The sequence below is a fragment of the Miscanthus floridulus genome, chromosome 5 (genome assembly GCF_019320115.1).
Source record: "Miscanthus floridulus cultivar M001 chromosome 5, ASM1932011v1, whole genome shotgun sequence".
Taxonomy (NCBI): domain Eukaryota; kingdom Viridiplantae; phylum Streptophyta; class Magnoliopsida; order Poales; family Poaceae; genus Miscanthus; species Miscanthus floridulus.
In genome coordinates this window covers 98,456,579-98,479,833 of record NC_089584.1, presented here as the reverse complement: position 1 = coordinate 98,479,833, position 23,255 = coordinate 98,456,579, and the positions used below count along the sequence as shown (strand labels likewise).

Genomic DNA, 23,255 nt, shown 5'->3' with positions numbered 1-23,255 from the left:
GACCAGTTGACAATTTAATTCACCACTATATTACCGAATCACCAACTTGCACTTTAATTTAATTAACATATCATGATCAAATCAGACTGAGTATAGACCAGAGTATAATGGCATATTGGTACATAATATAAATTGGCAATTTAAGCGGCAAGACAACATGATAAATAGTTTAAACTGGCAATTCAAGCAGCAAGAGAATGTCACATTTACTTACCTACCTTCAAACAGAGCACCTGCTTTTCAAGGCCCTCACAACACTGTGGTGGCACGCGAGGTGAGGGGCAGGCAGCAGTCATGTTTGGTTGTAATAAGGTCACTGTACTCGGCTATTTTGGCCTTTCTTCTCATAAGTGGAGATATTCCACTAGGGCACTGCTCAGAGAGGGTCCTTTAACATCGCTAACCCAACAGCTGTTATCCAACGCTTCCTGTACCATTCTCTTGTTGATAATTCTTCCAGGGAAGTTGTCTTGATTGTCTCCCTTACTAGAAAATTTCTTTCTAAATAGAATAGAAAGAGGATTTGGACCTCTGAATTAGATCCCTATATTTGATTTCCAAAGTACACACATTGTTCTGAACCAAATTTTTTGTCTTTGGATCTTCCTTTTTTGCGCCAAGTCTTTCAACTGAAGTTGCTGAGGCATACAATGTCCTTCCTAATCTAGGAGTAAGTCACTGAACCTATCACTTGAGTCATGTACATTTATCATGGTACACAATTTCCAAGCTTTGCTTACATCCTAACTGTTTACATTCCTAAAAAAATAGATTCATCCTACATGAAATTTGTGGATTTACCCAAGCTGTAAGCCTGCAAACTTCATCAGGGGTGGATCTATCTAGGATCAGTCCAAAGGCTGTACTGTGTCTCTTGTAATTGGTTAACTTCTCATTTTAAAAGTAAAATTTGTACTAACTTTAAGACTAAAAGGCTAAATTTACGTGAATTTTTCTGGACTGAGTAGATGCACTACTGATCTTCGCTACACAACTAAAGGGGCGTACCCAGTGCAGAGAGCTCCCGCTCTGTGCGGGTCTGGGGAAGGGTGTCAGTGGCAAGCCTTACCCTCGCATGTGCAATACGAGGAGACCGCGACTCGAACCCAGAAACTTTCGGTCACAGGCGGTAAGACTCAACCGCGTGTACTAGGCCGCCCTTCCTTCACTACACAACTATGTCTACAAAATAAGGTTGAAGTCAAACTGTAATTTGGAGTAATGCTCAAGTCTCAACTCTACATTATCATCGTACATTCACCTTTTTAAAAGGTAAATGCATGTCATTTTATATATATCAAAAGGCATGGTCTCCCTTGAAATAGAGAATAGTTTGCTCCAGCCAACAGTAAGGATGACCATAGTCTATTTGTATGATATAAATGGCACAGATGGTAGCTATGATGCTTTGAAGGTGATATATATATTAACTTTGTGTAAGTGCAACCGGCAAATAGTGACAGATATACTCAACTCAAAATTGAAATAGGATGCTTCAAGAGACGTTACTTATGCTGACAATAATACAATATTTGTCAGGATCTGCTCATTCCTTATCTTCTGAGAGAAAGCACTGCATTTTCAGCTTCATCCTTAGCAATGGCGCCTGGCACACCTATTCCGCCTATGCTTGCAAGCTATGTACATGTCTGAATTGAGCGAAATGCGATGCTGTTTCTATTATAATTATTTGTTTATTTTTGTCGGATATCGATATTAGGGATACCCAAAGCAAGGGAGTCAGCGCCCACGCTGACTCCCCCGGATGGCTCGAGATGTATTAAAAGGTCTTGCCCAACCCTGAGGTCGTGAGCTCCATCTCGCACGACCTCGAGGCTGCGGGCTCCGCCTCGCTCGACCCCGAGGCCGCGGGCTCCGTCTCGCCCGACCCTTTAGGTGCGGGCTCCGCCTCGCTCGACCCCAGGAAGCGGGCTCCGTCTCATCTGAACCCTTGGGTGCGGGCTCCATCTCGTCCGATCCCAAGAACACGGTTTCTGTCTCGCCCAAGGCCGTGGGCTCCGTCTCGCCCGACCCCTTGGGTGCGGGCTCCGTCTCGCCCAACCCCGAGGACACGGTTTTCGTCTTGTCCGACGGAGAACCATATCGTCGCCAACCACTCCAGGTCCAAACGTATGGGCCTGGGTCAAAACTCTGATGCCAGGGAACAGGCTGGCACACCTCGACGTAACCCGTGGCCATGATGGACCATACCTGGAGACTCACATCAAGAACAGTGTCGGACATGCCGGTGTGGTTCTACCTAATCCTCGTACGGACGCTGACAGGCGCGTCAGTTCACCACGACGTCCACCGGGACGGAGTGGAACGCCATGACCGGCAAATGACGCCTGCGCATGGCGCCAGTGATGAACAGGGCCAAGACATGGAGCCGTCCCAGTTGATATCTATAGGATTAGTGGGACCCGCATAAACAAGAAGGACCCAACAACCCTAGAAGCCTTCTTTTCTCTCTCGTTCTTCTACTTTTTTCTCCTCTGTAACCCGCACTTCCCTTCGCCTATAAAAGGGAAGTAGGGATCGAGGTCCGGGGAGGAGAGATCGAAACATAAAAGCATGACACGAGCACACGGTTGAGTGGCAAGCGAGCTCTCAGCACCCATTCACTCCTTCCACTAGAGACTTGGGATTCTCTATCTCTCTCGCATGTTTGTAACTCATACTGCAAACCAACGAGCAGCAGCAAATTAGACATATGGACATTCCGCCCGAACCAATATAAATCCTTGTGTCCTCTGAGCACACCATCCGAGCCAGACGCATAAATACAAATTTACTTGTCAGTGGTCCGAAAACACCGACAGTTGGCGCGCTAGGTAGGGGCTTTTTGCACATCTCGATGTCCACATCAGGCCTCGAATGGCCAGTCACGGTGTCAGTTGGGTCCCTGGGCGCGCATGTGCACTTCGGGAACCTAGACTTCATCATTATGATGGAGGGAGAGTTAGTGCAGGTTCCCACCGCCGTCCAACCTCTCCACTCCGCCGGCCTCGATGCGATCACCGAGGCGCTTGAGGAGCTACAACTACACGCACCAGAGGCCCGTGCCCCTGGGTGCCCCCAGCTCCTCGGCTTTGATTACAGGAAGGTTAAAGTACCAGCTCGGCGCCTTCCTAGGACCACGACCGTCCTGAGAGGACCTGGGCCGCCTCACCTTCTTGTTCACCAACGTCATGATGCAACTTGCTGGAGGAGAGCCACTCTCCCTGGAATACCTCATCTAGAGCACCCCGACAGCGCTCCCGTTGGGTCTGCACAACGCCATAGAGATCGTTGGTCACCTTGTGGCGCACCGCACGCCCCCATCCCCTAAAAATGATGAGGTTATGGTGATGACTGAATACATCATGGAATCTTTCCATGATCTTCTCATAGGAGAATCAGAGTCGCCCTCCGACTCTGACTCCAACAGGGGGAGCATAGGAAGGAGCCCAAGCCGATCGCAGACGATGCCAAGGGGAAGGACGGTGGATTTCCAATGCTGGATGGCTGCCTCATGATCTTTGAAGGATCGGTGGCCTATGACTCTAGGCGTCGTCGGAAGCTTGCGTGTCGCAAGGTCTATACGGCCGAGCCGGCCACGCCTTCCTTCCTGCGATGGTCAGAGTCCGCCATAACCTTTGATTGGACTGACCACCCGAAAAGCATCCCACAGCTAGAAGGATACCCACTCATGGTCGACCCGATCATCGGCATGAAGTGGCTCACCAAGGTGTTGATGGATGGAGGCAGCGGCCTCAACATCATGTACGCTGAAAATGGTCGACACCATGGGCATCGATCGATCGCGCATTCGGCCGACTGGGGCATATTTCCACGGCATCATGCCTAGAAGCAGGCCGTGCCACTTGGGCTATCGATCTGCCCATCACCTTCAGGGATTCAACCAATTATAGGACGGAAACCCTTACCTTTGAGGTGGTTAGGTTCCATGGGACCTACCATGCCATTTTGGGATGTCCTTGCTACGCGAAATTCATGGCCATCCCCAACTACACCTATCTGAAGTTGAAGATGCTAGGTCCATGTAGGGTCATCACCATCGGCACCTCCTTCTAGCGTGCCTACGAGTGTGAGATCGAGTGCTGCGAACATGTCATGGCAATTGTTGCCTCCAAGGAGCTTGCGGCCATCAGGGAGGAGGCCGTCAAAAAGTGCCCGACCCCAAGCGATTGGACAAGTATTTTGAGCCTATAGAGGGCGCCAAGGAGGTCCTCATAGACCCTAGTGGCTCCGAGGGTAAAGTGGTGTGCATCGGCACAACGCTTTCCTCCGAATAGGAAAGTGGGCTCACTGACTTCCTCCTCACCAACAGAGACATCTTTGCATGGAGACCCTCAAACATGCCAGGCATTCCAAGAGAAGTTGCTGAGCATGCCTTGAAGATCAGGCCAGGCTCCAAGCCGGTGAAGTAGCGCATGTGTCGCTTCAACAAGGAGAAACATAGGGCCATCAGCGAGGAGATTGTGAAACTTTTGGTGGCCGGGTTCATCAAGGAAGCATACCACCCTGAGTGGTTAGCCAATCCTGTTCTTGTATAGAAAAAGAGTGAGAAATGGAGAATATATGTTGACTACATGGGACTCAACAAAGCGTGTCCAAAGGATCTGTTTCCTTTGCCATGCATAGACCAAGTAGTCAACTCGACCTCAGGGTGCGAAACCCTTTGCTTTCTTGATGCGTACTCTGGGTACCATCAAATCATGATAAAAGAGTTCTACCAGCTCATGATATCTTTCATCACCCCATTCAGATCGTTCTGCTATGTCACAATGCTATTTGGCCTAAAGAACGCGAGGGCTACGTACCAAAAATGCATGCTCAAGTGTTTTAGGGATCTTATCGGGCAGACCATTGAGGCTTACGTGGATGACATTGTGGTCAAGTCCAAATAGGCTGACCAGGTCATAGCCAACCTAAAGCAAACCTTCATGAAACTCCGAGCAAATAGCATTAAGCTCAACCTCGAGAAGTGCATTTTCAGGGTCCCAAGGGGTATGCTACTGGGTTTTATCGTCTCTGAACATGGCATTGAAGCCAACCCAGAGAAGATCTTGACCATCATGAGGATGGGCTAGATTCAGAACATAAAGAGGGTACAATGAGTTACAAGGTGCCTCGCGGTGCTCAGTCGCTTTATCTCACGCCTCGGTGAACAAGGTCTCCCCCTCTACCGGCGGCCGACCATTTCAAATAGACGCTCGAGGCATAGGAGGCACTTGACAAGGTCAAGCAGCTCCTGAAGAAGGCCTCGGTCCTAGTCCCCCTGACCGACAGGGAACCACTTCTGCTCTACCTTGTGGCCACCATGCAAGTGGTCAGCGCCGCCCTGGTGGTTGAGCAAGAAGAAGAGGGACATGCCCTCAAAGTGTAGCATCCCATGTACTTCATCCTTATCGCTACCCCCAAATTTAGAAACTCCTATATGCCATCCTTATCGCAAAGAGGAAGTTGCATCACTACTTTGATTCATATCCGGTGACAGTCGTGACGTCCTTCCCACTTGGTGAGATCATCCAAAACCGGGATGCCACAGGAAGAATTGCGAAGTGGGCACTCGAGCTGATGGATCAAGACATTTCATATGCCCCTCGGATAGCCATCAAGTCCCAAGTGTCGGCTGATTTTGTTGCAGAGTAGACCAAGATCCAAATGCCACCAGTAGTCATCAACCAAGAGTACTGGACAATGTACTTCGATGGATCACTGATGAAGAAAGGCGCCGACATAGGGCTGGTCTTTGTTTTGCCCCTCGGGGTACGCATGACGTACATGGTTCGTATCCATTTCCCCGCCTCCAACAATGTGGCCGAGTATGAGGCATGAAAGCATCTAGGCCCCTAGTTGGGTTTAAGTGATTAATGACAATATGTGATTACTGTGACTAACATGTGTTTTGCAGATGCAATTAACTTAGGTCATGGTAATGGCAATTGATTGGGCAATCATGGTTGTCATGCCCCTACAATGAAAATCATTTTAGTTTTCAAAGGATGGACGACAAGGTTAAGGATGGACTAGTTCTAAGTGTCGTTTGGAGTTGAAGAGACACTTAGAGTAGTTTAGGACTTTGTATTTCCTTTGGCCATACTATTAAGGGGGGTATGGATGGGTAGCTTGACCTAGATGAGTCTTGTGGGTTAGCTGTGGTGCACACTTGTCAAATCTAGCACTAGGTAGCTCCTAAAAAGCCCTTAGATCAATTGGAGCAAACTTCATTCACATATGATTGCGAGTTGAAAGTGAATAGAGGGTCAAATGCTGACCGGACACTGGTTCTGGAGTGACCGAACGCTGGCGCAGAGTTCAGTCAGTTCATTTGATCAAGGTGAAATTGTCTGGTGTGACCAGACGCTGGGTGCCAGCGTCCGGTCAACTCCAATAAGGTTCCAGAGAGGGAAAATCATGATTGAACATGTCCGGTCAGTGCTGACCGGATGCTGCCCAGTGTCCGGTCACAACTTAAACACTGGGTCTTAGGGTGAACTTGACCGGAGCATCCGATCACCCCACAGAGGCACATAACAGTTCGTTTTGAACATGGGTGTATAAATACTTCCTCCATTCGTGTGAGGGGACACTTTTGCTCATTCTAAGAGCTGAGAAACACCCTTGAGAGTGCCAAGAAGAGCAAGGTCCTAGTGAGGTGATTGAGATTTGAGAATCCAAAAGAGAGACCTCATTAGTGAAAGCAAGAGTAGCAAAGTGTGCATCCACCCTTCTCATTAGGCTTGTCGTGGTCAAGTGAGAGTTCGTGCTTGTTACTCTTGGTGATCGCCATCACCTAGACGGCTTGGTGGTGATTGGGAGCTTGGTGATCATCCGGCGGAGCTTGTGGATGACCCAACTCAAGTTGTGAGCGGTTGTGGGTGATTTACCGCGACTGAGTGTCAAACAATCAACCCATAGAGAGCACTTGATCCTTGCGCAGATCAAGGAGGAGCTACACCCTTGCGTAGGTACTCCAACGAGGACTAGTGGGGAGTGGTGAGTCTCTGATACCTCGGCAAAACATCGCCACGTTCCTCCTTCTCTCTTTACTTTGAGCAATTTAATTCTTGTCTTTACATTCATGAATTGCCATGCTAGAGTAGAATTGGAACTTAGGTTGCAAGACTTTTTGTGCGGTAGAACATTAGAAACACTTTCTAGGCACAAGAGGTGAAGTTGGGCTAACCGTAGGGTTTAATTATTGCAAAGAAATTTAGAATTAGCTCAATTCACCCCCCTCTGGTTAGTTGTTCGCGATAGATGCTGGACAGCCGACCGTCTTGCAAGAAGAGGCCTCCCACACCCCGGCTGTTGACCACTTTGCGATCAAGACTGAAGAAGACATCAATCACCTACTATCAACCTGCGTCTTGCTCGTGAAATTCTGGTTCTTCCTTCTGCGAAGAGTGGGCTTACGAGTGCTTACCCCCTAGTCTGATGAGACCTCCTTTGATGATTGGTGGGACAGAAGTTCAAATGCAGTGTCTACTCCCTTAAGAAAGGGCCTCAACTTCCATCATTATTCTGGGAGCATGGACTTTGTGGAATATTCGTAATCGGTGTGTGTTTGATGCCTAATCTCCAAACCTAGCTAGAGCTCTGTTGCTCGCTGGTGAGGAACTTCTCTATTGGACCTTGGCAAGGGCACGAGGTATCAATAACCTCCTTGCCCAAGGGCTGAATGAAAGTTAATTTTTTGGTTGAGGTCGCCTTCTTTGTATGCCAACGGCTAGTCTGTTTATTTTGGACATAGTCGTGTGAGTGGGTGTGCCTTATATGGGTTCTTATCCTATTTTTTCTTTTTAATATAATGATACGCAGCTCTCCTGCATGTTCGAGAGAGAAAAAAAACAAAAATCACACATGCATGTTTTTTTAAAGTCCGCTACATAAGTGATAATTTAAAGTCACCTAGGTTTTTCCAGCTCCAAAGAAATTCTAAGCATTAGACAGCAATAGATAGTTTCGTCTTCAACCTTCATGCACTTTTGAAGTTTGAAGTACCTGTAAAATACAAACATCACTATATTTAGCTAAAGATTGGTCATCAATTCTGCTTGTTGAATAGAACTTGTCAATGAAAAGTGCAAGTCCAGTATAGATGTGTACTGCTGTACTGGACTACTGACTATACAGAATTAACTACAAAGTGCAAGTACATTACAGATGTGCACTGGACTACAGAGAATGAAGTAATGAACTACAAAGTCCAGTGCAGATGTGAGATGTGTACTAGACAACAGAGAAAAAACTATAAAGTGCATGTCTAGTAAACAAAATACAGTTCAACAAAGCGCACAGTGCTATAAACGAGCTACAGAGAATTGTTGAGCTACAGCTAATGTGTCCAGTGAGTCTGCATTAGTACGCCTACTAGAAACTGCATATTAAAGAACCAATAGGTTACTGCAAGAGAGGTATAACATAAATATAAGTTGCTGTAAAAAATGGAATGGACTTCCGATGACCAGTTGACAATTTAATTCACCACTATATTACCGAATCACCAACCTTGCACTTTAATTTAATTAACATATCATGATCAAATCAGACTGAGTATAGACCAGAGTATAATGGCATATTGGTACATAATATAAATTGGCAATTTAAGCGGCAAGACAACATGGTAAATAGTTTAAACTGGCAATTCAAGCAGCAAGAGAATGTCACATTTACTTACCTACCTTCAAACAGAGCACCTGCTTTTCAAGGCCCTCACAACACTGTGGTGACACGCGAGGTGAGGGGCAGGCAGCAGTCATGTTTGCTTGTAATAAGGTCACTGTACTCGGCTATTTTGGCCTTTCTTCTCATAAGTGGAGATATTCCACTAGGGCACTGCTCAGAGAGGGTCCTTTAACATCGCTAACCCGACAGCTGTTATCCAACGCTTCCTGTACCATTCTCTTGTTGATAATTCTTCCAGGGAAGTTGTCTTGATTGTCTCCCTTACTAGAAAATTTCTTTCTAAATAGAATAGAAAGAGGATTTGGACCTCTGAATTAGATCCCTATATTTGATTTCCAAAGTACACACATTGTTCTGAACCAAATTTTTTGTCTTTGGATCTTCCTTTTTTGCGCCAAGTCTTTCAGCTGAAGTTGCTGAGGCATACAATGTCCTTCCTAATCTAGTAAGTCACTGAACCTATCACTTGAGTCATATACATTTATCATGGTACACAATTTCCAAGCTTTGCTTACATCCTAACTGTTTACATTCCTAAAAAAATAGATTCATCCTACATGAAATTTGTGGATTTACCCAAGCTTGTAAGCCTGCAAACTTCATCAGGGGTGGATCTATCTAGGATCAGTCCAAAGGCTGTACTGTGTCTCTTGTAATTGGTTAACTTCTCATTTTAAAAGTAAAATTTGTACTAACTTTAAGACTAATAGGCTAAATTTACGTGAATTTTTCTGGACTGAGTAGATGCACTACTGATCTTCACTACACAACTAAAGGGGCGTATCCCAGTGCAGAGAGCTCTCGCTCTGTACGGGTCTGGGGAAGGTGTCAGTGGCAAGCCTTACCCTCGCATGTGCAATGCGAGGAGACCACGACTCGAACCCAGGACCTTCGGTCACAAGCGGTAAGACTCTACCGCTTGCACTTAGGCCGCCCTTCCTTCACTACACAACTATGTCTACAAAATAAGGTTGAAGTCAAACTGTAATTTGGAGTAATGCAAGTCTCAACTCTACATTATCATCGTACATTCACCTTTTTAAAAGGTAAATGCATGTCATTTTATATATATCAAAAGGCATGGTCTCCCTTGAAATAGAGAATAGTTTGCTCCAGCCAACAGTAAGGATGACCATAGTCTATTTGTATGATATAAATGGCACAGATGGTAGCTATGATGCTTTGAAGGTGATATATATATTAATTTTGTGTAAGTGCAACCGGCAAATAGTGACAGATATACTCAACTCAAAATTGAAATAGGATGCTTCAAGAGACGTTACTTATGCTGACAATAATACAATATTTGTCAGGATCTGCTCATTCCTTATCTTCTGAGAGAAGGCACTGCATTTTCAACTTCATCCTTAGCAATGGTGCCTGGCACGCCTATTCCGCCTATGCTTGCAAGGTATGTACATGTCTGAATTGAGCGAAATGCGATGCTGTTTCTATTATAATTATTTGTTTATTGTTGTCGGGTATCGATATTAGGGATATCCAAAGCAAGGGAGTTGGCGCCCACGCTGACTCCCCCAGATGGCTCGAGACGTATGAAAAGGTCTTGCCCGACCCTGAGGTCGCGAGCTCCGTCCCGCACGACCTCGAGGCCGCGGGCTCCGTCTCGCCCGACCCTTTGGGTGCGGGCTCCGCCTCGCCCAACCCCTAGGAAGCGGGCTCCGTCTCGTCTGACCCCTTGGGTGCGGGCTCCGTCTCGTCCGATCCCAAGAACGCGGTTTCTGTCTCGCCCAAGGCCGTGGACTCCGTCTCGCCCGACCCCTTGGGTGCGGGCTCCGTCTCGCCCAATCCCGAGGATGCGGTTTTCGTCTTGTCCGACGGGGAACCATATCGTCGCCAACCACTCCAGGTCTAAGCGTATGGGCCTGAGTCAAAACTCTGACGCCAGGGAACAGGCTGGCATGCCTTGATGTAACCCTTGGCCATGACGGACCATACCTGGGGACTCACATCAAGAACAATGTCGGACGTGCCGGTGCGGTTCTACCTAATCCTCGTACGGACGCTGACAGGCGCGTCAGTTCACCACGACGTCCACCGGGATGGAGTGGAACGCCATGACCGGCAGATGACGCCTGCGCATGGCGCCAGTGACGAACAGGGCCAAGACATGGAGCCGTCCCTGTTGATATCTATAGGATTAGCGGGACCCCCATAAAGGAGAAGAAGGACCCAACAACCCTAGAAGCCTTCTTTTCTCTCTCGTTCTTCTACTTTTTTCTCCTCTGTAACCGGCGCTTCCCTTCGCCTATAAAAGGGAAGTAGGGATCGAGGTCCGGAGAGGAGAGATCAAAACACAAAAGCACGACACGAGCACACGGCTGAGTGGCAAGTGAGCTCTCAGCACCTGTTCACTCCTTCCACTAGAGACTTGGGATCCTCTATCTCTCTTGCATGTTTGTAACCCCTACTGCAAACCAAGTGCTGGTAACACGAGCAGCAGCAAACTGGACATAGAGACGTTCCGTTCGAACCAATATAAATCCTTGTGTCCTCCGAGCACACCATCCAAGCCAGACGCACAAATACAAATTTACTCGTCAATGGTCCAAAAACACCGACAGTTGGCGCGCTAGGTAGGGGCTTTTTGCGCATCTCGATGTCCACATCAGGCCTCAGATGGCTAGTCATGGCGTCAGTTGGGTCCCGGGCGTGCACGTGCGCTTTGGGAACCTAGACTTCATCATTACGACGGAGGGAGAGTTGGTGCAGGTTCCCACCGCCATCCAACCTCTCCACTCTACTGGCCTCGACGCGATCACCGAGGCGCTTAAGGAGCTGTAGCTACACGCACCGGAGGCCCATGCCCTCGGGTGCCCCCAACTCCTCAGCTTCGATTACAGGAGGTTAAAGTACCAGCTCGGCGCCTTCCTGGGACCACGACCGTCCCGAGAGGACCTGGGCCGCCTCACCTTCTTGTTTGCCAATGTCATGATGTAACTTGCTGGAGGAGAGCCACTCTTCCTAGAATACCTCATCTGGAGCGCCCTGACAGCGCTCCCGTTGGGTCTGCACAATGCCACAGAGATCGTTGGTCACCTTATGGCGCACCACATGCCCCCATCCCCTAAAAATGACGAGTTTATGGTGATGACCGAATACATCGTGGAATCTTTCCATGATCTTCTCATAGGAGAAACAGAGTCGCCCTCCGACTCTAACTCCAGCAGGGGGAGCATAGGAAGGAGCCCAAGCCGGTCGTAGACGACGCCGAGGGGAAGGATGGTGGATTTCTGGTTCTAGATGGCTGCCTCATGATCTTCGGAGGGTCGGCGGCCTACGACTCTAGGCACCATCGGAAGCTTGCGCATCGTAAGGTCTATACGGCCGAGCCGGCCACGCCTTCCTTCCTCCGATGGTCAGAGTCCACCATAACCTTTGATCAGACCGACCACCCAAAAAGCATCCCGCAGCTTGGAGGATACCCACTCGTGGTCGACCCGATCATCGGCATGAAGTGGCTCACCAAGGTGTTGATGGATGGAGGCAGCGGCCTCAACATCATGTACGCTGAAAATGGTCGACACCATGGGCATCGATCGATCGCGCATTCGGCCGACTGGGGCATATTTCCACGGCATCATGCCTAGAAGCAGGCCGTGCCACTTGGGCTATCGATCTGCCCATCACCTTCAGGGATTCAACCAATTATAGGACGGAAACCCTTACCTTTGAGGTGGTTAGGTTCCATGGGACCTACCATGCCATTTTGGGATGTCCTTGCTACGCGAAATTCATGGCCATCCCCAACTACACCTATCTGAAGTTGAAGATGCTAGGTCCATGTAGGGTCATCACCATCGGCACCTCCTTCTAGCGTGCCTACGAGTGTGAGATCGAGTGCTGCGAACATGTCATGGCAATTGTTGCCTCCAAGGAGCTTGCGGCCATCAGGGAGGAGGCCGTCAAAAAGTGCCCGACCCCAAGCGATTGGACAAGTATTTTGAGCCTATAGAGGGCGCCAAGGAGGTCCTCATAGACCCTAGTGGCTCCGAGGGTAAAGTGGTGTGCATCGGCACAACGCTTTCCTCCGAATAGGAAAGTGGGCTCACTGACTTCCTCCTCACCAACAGAGACATCTTTGCATGGAGACCCTCAAACATGCCAGGCATTCCAAGAGAAGTTGCTGAGCATGCCTTGAAGATCAGGCCAGGCTCCAAGCCGGTGAAGTAGCGCATGTGTCGCTTCAACAAGGAGAAACATAGGGCCATCAGCGAGGAGATTGTGAAACTTTTGGTGGCCGGGTTCATCAAGGAAGCATACCACCCTGAGTGGTTAGCCAATCCTGTTCTTGTATAGAAAAAGAGTGAGAAATGGAGAATATATGTTGACTACATGGGACTCAACAAAGCGTGTCCAAAGGATCTGTTTCCTTTGCCATGCATAGACCAAGTAGTCAACTCGACCTCAGGGTGCGAAACCCTTTGCTTTCTTGATGCGTACTCTGGGTACCATCAAATCATGATAAAAGAGTTCTAACCAGCTCACAACATCTTTCATCACCCCATTCGGATCGTTCTGCTACGTCACAATGCTGTTTGGCCTAAAGAACGCGAGGGCTACGTACCAAAAATGCATGCTCAAGTGTTTCGGGGATCTCATCGGGCAGACCATTGAGGCTTACGTGGATGACATCGTGGTCAAGTCCAAATAGGTTGACCAGGTCATAGCCGACCTAGAGCAAACCTTCATGAAACTCCGAGCAAACAACATTAAGCTCAACCCTGAGAAGTGCATTTTCAGGGTCCCAAGGGGTATGCTGCTGGGTTTTATCGTCTCCGAACATGGCATTGAAGCCAACCTAGAGAAGATCTTGGCCACCACGAGGATGGGCCAGATTCAGAATATAAAGGGGGTACAATGAGTTACAGGCTGCCTCACAGCGCTCAGCCGCTTTATCTCACGCCTCGGTGAACGAGGTCTCCCCCTCTATCAGCTTCTAAAGAAGGCCGACTATTTCAAATGGATGCTCGAGGCCTAGGAGGCACTTGACAAGGTCAAGCAGCTCCTAAGAAGGCCTCGGTCTTGGTCCCCCTGACCGATAGGGAACTGCTTCTACTCTACCTTGTGGCCACCATGCAAGTGGTCAGCGTCGCCCTGGTGGTAGAGCAAGAAGAAGAGGGACATGCCCTCAAAGTGTAGCATCCCATGTACTTCATCCTTATCGCTACCCCCAAATTCAGAAACTCATGTATGCCATCCTTATCACAAAGAGGAAGTTGCATCACTACTTTAAGTCGTATCCGGTGACGGTCGTGACGTCCTTCCCACTTGGTGAGATCAGTCCAAAACTGGGATGCCATAGGAAGAATATGGAAGTGGGCACTCGAGCTGATGGGTCAAGGCATTTCATATGCCCCTCAGACAGCCATCAAGTCCCAAGTGTCTGACTGATTTCATGTTGCAGGGTAGACCGAATATCCAAATGCCACTAGTAGTCATCAACCAAGAGTATTGGACAATGTACTTCGATGGATTGCTGATGAAGAAAGGTGCCTGACATATGGCTGGTCTTTGTTTTCACCCCTCGGGGTATGCATGACATACATGGTTCGTATCCACTTTCCCCTCCTCCAACAATGTGGCCGAGTATGAGGCATGAAAGCATCTAGGCCCCTAGTCGGGTTTAGGTGATTAATGACAATATGTGATTACTATGACTAACATGTGTTTTGTAGATGCAATTAAGTTAGGTCATGGTAATGGCAATTGATTGGGCAATCATGGTTGTCATGCCCCTACGATGAAAATCAGTTTCGGTTTTCAAAGGATGGACGACAAGGTTAAGGATGGACTAGTTCTAAGTGTCATTTGGAGTTGAAGAGACACTTAGAGTAGTTTAGGACTTTGTATTTTCCTTTGGCCATACTATTAAGGGGGGTATGGATGGTTAGCTTGACCTAGGATGAGTCTAGTGGGTTAGGCTGTGGTGCACACTTGTCAAATCTAGCACTAGGTAGCTCCTAAAAAGCCCTTAGATCAATTGGAGCAAACTTCATTCACATATGATTGCGAGTTGGAAGTGAATGGAGGGTCAAATGCTGACCAGACGCTGGTTCCGGAGTGACTGGACGCTGGCGTAGAGTTCGGTCAATTCATTTGATCAAGGTGAAATCATCTGGTGTGACCGGACGCTGAGAGGTGAGTGACCAAACGCTGGGTGCCAGCATCCGGTCGACTCCAGTAAGGTTCCAGAGAGGGAAAATCGTGACCAGACACATCCGGTCAGTGCTGACCGGATGTTGTCCAGCATTCGGTCACAACTTAAACACTAGGTTTTGGGGTGAACTTGACCGGAGCATCCGGTCACCCCGCAGAGGCACATAACGGTTCATTTTGAACATGGGTGTATAAATACTTTCTCCATTTGTGTGAGGGGACACTTTTGCTCATTCCAATAGCTGAGAAACACCCTTGAGAGTGCCAAGAAGAGCAAGGTCCTAGTGAGGTGATTGAGATTTGAGAATCCAAAAGAGAGACCTCATTAGTGAAAGTAAGAGTAGCAAAGTGTGCATCCACCCTTCTCATTAGGCTTGTCGTGGTCAAGTGAGAGTTCGTGCTTGTTACTCTTGGTGATCGCCATCACCTAGACGGCTTGGTGGTGATTGGGAGCTTGGTGATCATCCGGCGGAGCTTGTGGATGACCCAACTCAAGTTGTGAGCGGTTGTGGGTGATTTACCGCGACTGAGTGTCAAACAATCAACCCATAGAGAGCACTTGATCCTTGCGCAGATCAAGGAGGAGCTACACCCTTGCGTAGGTACTCCAACGAGGACTAGTGGGGAGTGGTGAGTCTCTGATACCTCGGCAAAACATCGCCACGTTCCTCCTTCTCTCTTTACTTTGAGCAATTTAATTCTTGTCTTTACATTCATGAATTGCCATGCTAGAGTAGAATTGGAACTTAGGTTGCAAGACTTTTTGTGCGGTAGAACATTAGAAACACTTTCTAGGCACAAGAGGTGAAGTTGGGCTAACCGTAGGGTTTAATTATTGCAAAGAAATTTAGAATTAGCTCAATTCACCTCCCCCCTCTTGGGCATCTTGATCCTTTCAATTGGTATCAGAGCCTCATGCTCACGAAATTAGACATAACCAGTCTAGAGAAAGATGTCTCACTGGGGATGGACCTCCTCCTATCTTTGAGGGGGATGATTTTTCTTATTGGAAATCCGCATGGAGGCAGTATTTAGAAGCTCTAGATGTTGAAATACTTAGAGCCGCCTCACTAAGGCTTCCCAAAACCTCGAGGATGCTACACACCTACAAGGCGATGAGGTGAATTACGAGAAATGGAATGCAAAGGCTCGAAACACCATCTTTAGAGGCATTTGCAAAGATGTGTTTGACCAGGTGAGGAACCACAAAGACACCCATGCACTATGGTCGGATATTTATGCGCTCCATGAGGGAACAAAGAGCGAGCGTGAGGAACGCTATCATCTTGTCATGAAAAAGCTAAATTCATTTGAGATGCTTCCTAAAGAGAGTGCTAATGAAATGTACTCACTGCTTGAATGTTCTTGTAGAGGAAGTCAATGGGCTTGGACTCACTCAAATGCAACCATCCGATGTTGTAAGAAAAATCTTGAGTGTCCTCCCCTATTGATAAATATGGGCATATTGTGACCATGCTTTATCAAGGTGATCTTTCCACCGCTACACCAACACAAATCTTAGGAAAGATCAATGCTCATGAGATGTATATGCACATCACACCACAAGATGGCTCATCCTCTACTAAGAAGAAAGACAAGGACTTAGCATTCAAAGCTAGCCAAGTGAAGGGCAAAGCAAGACTTGAGTATGAGAGCTGAAGTGATGATGAAATTGATGATGCAAGTCTTGCTCTCTTGGTGAGAAGAACCGCCAAGATGCTAAAGAAGCTTAACAAGAGTGGCAGTCAAGTTTGATGGCAAGAAAAATAAGTTCTTCACTAGCTCTAGAAGGAAGTCAATCTCAAAGATGGATTGCTACAATTGTGAAGAACTTGGTCATCTAGCACACCAATGCACAAAGCCCAAGAAAGACAAGTACAAGAACAAGTACAAGGGTAAGAAAGATGACTCAAGTAATGAAGAAGAAGATGAGAAGAAGAAAAACAAGCCATACAAGAAGAAGGATGGCAAGAAGAAGGACTTACACAAGAAAAAGAAGAATGGCAAGGCATACATCATCGGTGATTGGCTCATGGATATTGATTCATCAAGTTGCTCATCCGATGATGATAGTGATAATGAGAAGGTGGCCGCCATTGTGATTGACTCTTCATCATCTTCACCGACACCACCACCATCATCCTCTACACACCTATGCCTTATGGCCAAAGGTGAACATAAGGTATCAAATGATGATGATAGTAGTGGTGATGATCATGCTAACAATGATGATAGTGATAGTGATGATGATGAATATGAATCACCTTCTTATGATGATCTTGTTAAATTGCTAAATCAATATACTAAGATCATTAGAAAGACTAGAGCTAAGAATGACAAGCTAGAAGCTAAGAATGACTCTCTTTTAGCCAAATGTGATGTAGCTGAAAAGGCTAGTGTTGAGCTTAGAGAAGCAAATGATGCTATGACATCTAAACTCAAGGAGCTCAAATATTCTAAGAAAGAGCTTAAAGATAAACATGATAAACTTGAGAGGATACACAATTAGCTCATCACTAGCCATAATATGCTAAAAAAGAATATACCACTCTTAAGATTAATCATGATAATCTTGTCATTACTCAAGAATTTTTATCCAATGAGTCACATGATGCTACTAACGATGTTGTTAAGATTGATATAGCTACATCATGTGATGATTTGATCATTGAGAGCATTGAGCAAAGTTCTAGTAGCAAGGGCAAGCAAGTGGTTGAGATCGATAATTATGATGAGTTTGTCAAGCTCAAGAATGACAATGAAAAGCTCAAGAAAGATCTTGAAGAGCTCAAAACCACCAACACTATAGTGCTAGAAACTCTTGATCATGATGGTGATTTGATTCTAGAGAAAGAGAAGCTCAAAGAAGAGAACAAGAAGCTCAAGGAAGAGAAAAATAATGATGCACTCAAGGAAGAGAACAAGAAGCTCAAGTTGGAGAAAGAGCATCTCAAGATTGGATTGAGCAAGTTCACAAGAGTCAAGCATCTTCTAAGTGAGCTACTAATGAACACCATCATGAAGATGGATAGTAGTGGCATTGGGTACATGGAAAATAAAGAGAAGAAGGCTCAAGCTCAACAACAACAATAAAAGCCAAAGCCAAAGAAGTGTTTTGAGTGTGGACAAGAAAGCCACTTTGCCCATGAGTGCCAAACTCCACCACCACAACTCTTGCCCAAGCATGCTAGAGCCTTTTGCTTTCAATGCTCACTATATGCTTAGAAAGGATTCTAGTGGAAAGATAAAAGTCATGTTCTTAGGACCTCCCAACATGAATAGGCCTAAGAAAATTTGGGTAGCAAAGTCACTTGTTGAGAAGGTAAGGGCCCTTAACAAGTTTGCGATTCCTAAAGCTTGATCTCTTGTGTTTAGGTGAACTACAAGACCGATGGAAGTCATTGGGTAATTGATAGTGGTTGCACACAACATATGACCGGTGATCCTCGTATGTTCACCTCACTAGATGAAGAAGTAGATGGACAAGAAAGAATCACATTTGGAGATACTTCAGAGGGAAAAGTAAAAGGATTGGGCAAAGTGGCAATATCAAATGATCATTCAATCTCAAATGTGCTATATGTTGCTTCATTGAGCTTGAACTTGCTATCCGTTGGACAATTGTGTGATCTTGGCTTCCAATGCTTGTTTACCGAGAAGAAAGTTGTTGTATCTAAGAAGGATGATGATCAAGTGATATTCAAAGGATTTAGATACAACAACCTATATTTAGTGGATTTCACCTCCGAAGATGCTAACTTGAAGACATGCCTATTCACCAAAATAACACTTGGGTGGCTATTGCATAGAAGACTTGCTCATGTTGGGATGATCTCACTCAAAAAGCTAATGAAGAATGATTTGGTGAGAGGGTTGAAGGATGTTAAGTTTAAAAGGACAAGCTTTATAGTGCATGTCAAGCTGGCAAGTAAGTTACAAATACTCATCCAATAAAAGCTTTCATGTCAACCATAAGAGTGCTAGAACTCCTTTACATGGACTTATTTGGACCAACAACATACAAGAGTTTGGGAGGAAATCTTTATTGTCTTGTGATTGTTGATGACTATTCAAGATACACATGGGTATTTTTCCTTCATGACAAATCCAAAGTTGCATCATGCTTCAAGAAGTTTGCCAAGAGAGCACAAAATGAGTTTGAAGTGAAGCTCAAGAAGATTAAAAACAACAATGGAAAAGAATTTGACAACACAAACATAGAAGCCTATTGTGATGAAATTGGGATCAAGCATGAGGTCTCTACAACATATACTCCTCAACAAAATGGTGTAGTTGAGAGAAAGAACCAGACATTGATCACACTAGCAAGAATAACGCTTGATGAGTACAACACTCTCGAAGCTCTATGGGTGGAAGCTATCAACATCGCATGTTATGCATCCAACCACCTATTCCTTTAAAAGTTTCTTGGCAAGACACCTTATGAGTTGCTCAATGGGAAGAAGTCGGATGTCTCCTTCTTTAGGGTGTTTGATTGCAAATGCTACATCTACAAGAAGCAGCAACACCTAGGGAAGTTTCAAAGACATTGTGATATTGGTTTTCTTGTTGGTTACTCATCAAAGTCCAAACATATAGAGTATTTAATCATGCCACCGGCTTGGTTGAAGAAACATATGATGTAGAATTTGATGAATCTAATGGCTTCTAAGGAGCACATGGGAATCTTGATGTTGTAGGTGATGAACCATGGAGGGAGACCATGAAGAATATTCTGGTTGAAGACATCAAGCCAAATGATGATGAAGATGATGTGCAAATGATCAATCCACCTTCTTCATCAAATGTGCCACAAGATGGTGATAAAGATGGGAGAGTAGAAAATGAAGACACTCATATCTCCCATGAGCAAATGGTGACACAAGCACATGATGTTGATGCTCCACAACCTCCTCCTCAAGTGGTTGATAGAAGAAATTCACCACTACTACAAGCTCATCCACAAGATCTCATCATAGGGAGTCTATCAAAGGGAGTAATGACTCTTTCTCAAAAGCTTGCTTCGTTTATTGAACATCACTCTTTTATCTCTTGCTTTGAGCCCACTAAGGTAGAAGAAGCTCTTCAAGATCCAGATTGGATAAACGCCATGCATGAAGAGTTGAACAACTTCACCCGCAATGAAGTGTGGACTCTTGAAGAACGACCACAAGGTGCAAGAGTCATTGGAACAAAGTGGGTATTCCACAACAAGCAAGATGATCAAGGTGTTGTTGTGAGGAACAAGGCAAGACTAGTTACAAAGGGGTTCTCTCAAGTTAAAGGTTTGGATTTTAGAGAGACCTTTGCACAGGTTGCAAGACTAGAAGCCATCTGTATCCTCCTTGCATATGCATCACATCATGAAATGAAACTATATCAAATAGATGTGAAAAGTGCATTTTTAAATGGCTTTATTAATGAACTAGTCTATGTTGATTCAACCTCCCAGGTTTGAAGACCCTAGATATCCTAATCATGTTTATAGGTTGTCCAAGGCATTATATGGGCTTAAGCAAGCCCCAAGAGCTTGGTATGAGCGCCTTCGAGACTTTCCTCATTGAGAAGGGCTTCACCATTAGGAAGGTCGATACCACACTATTCACCAAGAAGCTTGATGGACATATCTTCATTTGTCAAGTGTATGTTGATGATATCATCTTTAGATCATCAAATGAAGATTCTTGCAAAGAGTTTGGTGAATTAATGTCGAAGGAGTTTGAGATATCAATGATTGGAGAGCTTACAATCTTTCTTGGTTTTTAAGTCAAGCAAATGAGGGAAGGGATTTTCATCTCTTAAGAGAAATATACAAATGATCTTCTCAAGAGATTCAAGATGGATGAATGTAAGCCAATCAAGACACCAATGCCAACTAATGGACATCTCGACCTAGATGAGGGAGGTAACACGGTTGATCAAACTCTCTATCGCTATATGATTGGTAGCTTGTTATATTTAATCAGTATCTAGGCCCTGACATCATGTTTAGTGTGTGTATGTGTGCTAGATTTCAAGCTAATCCTAAGGAAACTCATTTGATTGCCATTAAAAGAATACTTAGGTATCTTAAGCGCACACCAAGCATTGGCCTTTGGTATCTCAAATGAGCTATATTTGAATTAGTTAGTTATTCCGATTTCGGATTATGCCAGTTGCAAAGTTGATATAAAAAGCACATCCTGGAGGGTGCCATTTGCTTGGTAGATCACTTGTGTCTTGGTCCTCCAAGAAACAAAATAGTGTGGCTTTGTCCACCGCCGAAGCGGAATATATTGCCGCGGGTGCTTGTTGTGCACAAATACTTTCTATGAAACAAACTTTGCTAGACTATGGTGTAGTTCTAGAAAAAAGTACCTCTTTTGTGCGACAATGAAAGTGCGGTAAAACTTGCAAATAATCTGATTCAACACTCTCACACCAAGCACATAGATATCCGCCATCACTTTCTTAGAGATCATGTTGCCAAGAATGATATTTCATTAGAAGGTGTAAGGACCGAGGATCAATTAGGCAGATATCTTCACTAAACTGATAGATGATGCTGACTTTTTGTCGATTGCGGAATGAGCTCAATGTTCTTAATTTTAGTAACTTCACTAGAAAATGAGCTTGTGTTGTCCCTTGTATTGTATTGTAATATACAAGCATGTTTAATTCTTGGTAATGCACTTAGAGCTTGTCTAACATGGTTAAGATAACCACCGGAAAAGCGTGCTGAAGAAGCTTAACCTTGGATCAAACTTGACAAGCAACTAGAATTACTTTCAAGTATTGCATTGCATAGTGCATGGATGTTGTTTTGTCATTTCTCTTCAATCAGCCCTTTTATTGCCTATTTTCTTAAAAAAGAATTATAGCCTAAGGCAAAATATTTTAAAATTTTTGAGGGTTTGAGAGAGGTCACTCACATCAGTCCCAATTGGTGTTTATTTGGATCTTATTGAAGTTGGGACTTGATTGGGAACAGGCAGCTTAAAGGAACTTTGAAGATTTGCTGAAAAAGAGTGACCGGATGCTGCACCAGACTCTAAAGTCCAGCGTCTAGTTTGTTCACAGGAGGTGAACCTTGCTGCGATGGAGTGATCAGACTCTACTGTTCAGCATCTGGTCAGAAGGCGTTCCTGCGTCCGATCGATTGAAGTCGATGAAAACAAGTTGGACCGGACTCTGGCTGTGTTCGGTCAGTGGTGATCGAACGCATCCGGTTGTGATTCTAGAGGTTTTGGACCTCTCTAGAATCGACCAAACTCTGGGTGGCAGCGTTCGGTCGTTGCCACCGGAGCGTTCAATCAGTAGAAAATGTGCAGATTACGAACTCTTTCCTGTTTCCTTTTCTGTTACATCACGGGGGCCACCATATAACCTCGATTGAGTTGTGCCGACATCGCCGAGAAAAGATTCCCACGCACCTCCATAGCCGCCGCAAGCTCCAGCGCCCGTGCTGCACAGCCTCGCGCCGCCTTCCTACACCAGAGACGCCCACGCGCCACCACGCCGCATACCTCGCCATCCATGCCCGCGCCCATAGCAATCCCGCGCCGCCGTGCTCTGCTCTAGCGCTGCCGCCACGCTAGTCACCGTGTGCTCTTGCCCTAGCTTGCTCCAACACTACCATTGCACCTCCACTGCTGATCATCGCCACACTTTGCCAAAACCCTAACCCTAGCTTCACAGTGCCGACCCGGTGGTTCTCCGTGATCCGTTCCCTATTCGTTGGTTCATCAGGTAGCAAGCCCCCAGTTCTAATTTCATATCTAATGCTTGCTTCTTAGGGTTTTGCATCTCTAGATATATTGTAATTATTCATATATCCAATCTATTCTAACGTGCAACGAGTCGATGTTTCTGAGGTCTCATTGGCAGTTGTCAGTCAACTCGGGGCCAAGCTCACGAGTACGGATTGAGGCCAAGCCTTAGAAGTGATAGTTGGCAGTTGATCTTTGTCAGAGGTAGCAATTCGTTTCAGATGGCCCATGTCAAGAATGCTGGTGGTGGTCCAAGTGATGAGGATCCGAGGCATCTGACTCGCTTGCCTACTGATGCAAAAGGCAAGGCGACGAAGAAGCTTGAAACAAAGAAGCACAAGTATCCAGATGCTGATATAGCTAGAGTAGCCGCAGTTGTAGCTATCATAGAGCATGCAGAGGCAGGAGGTGCTAGGAGTGGAGTACAGATTATAGATCAGCTTTCTCTAGCTTAGAGGGCCGCTATCTAGGAGGTTGAGTGTCGTCATGGTAGTCTAGCTAGGACAGCCATGGTTGGAGGATGGCGTGTCGCTATTGATGAGAGTTTGCCTCAGGGGGAGTCACAGTAGGAGCCATAGCCAGCAGAGTAGAATCAGGAGAGAGTGCAGTCTGAGGAGACAGAGCCAGCACCTT

General features: G+C 46.0%; 1 pseudogene; it reads left to right on the top strand.

Moving 5' to 3' along the window:
• LOC136450303 (DNA ligase 6-like) overlaps nucleotides 1-23,255 on the top strand; it is a 136,272-nt pseudogene that overhangs the window by 75,099 nt on the left and 37,918 nt on the right.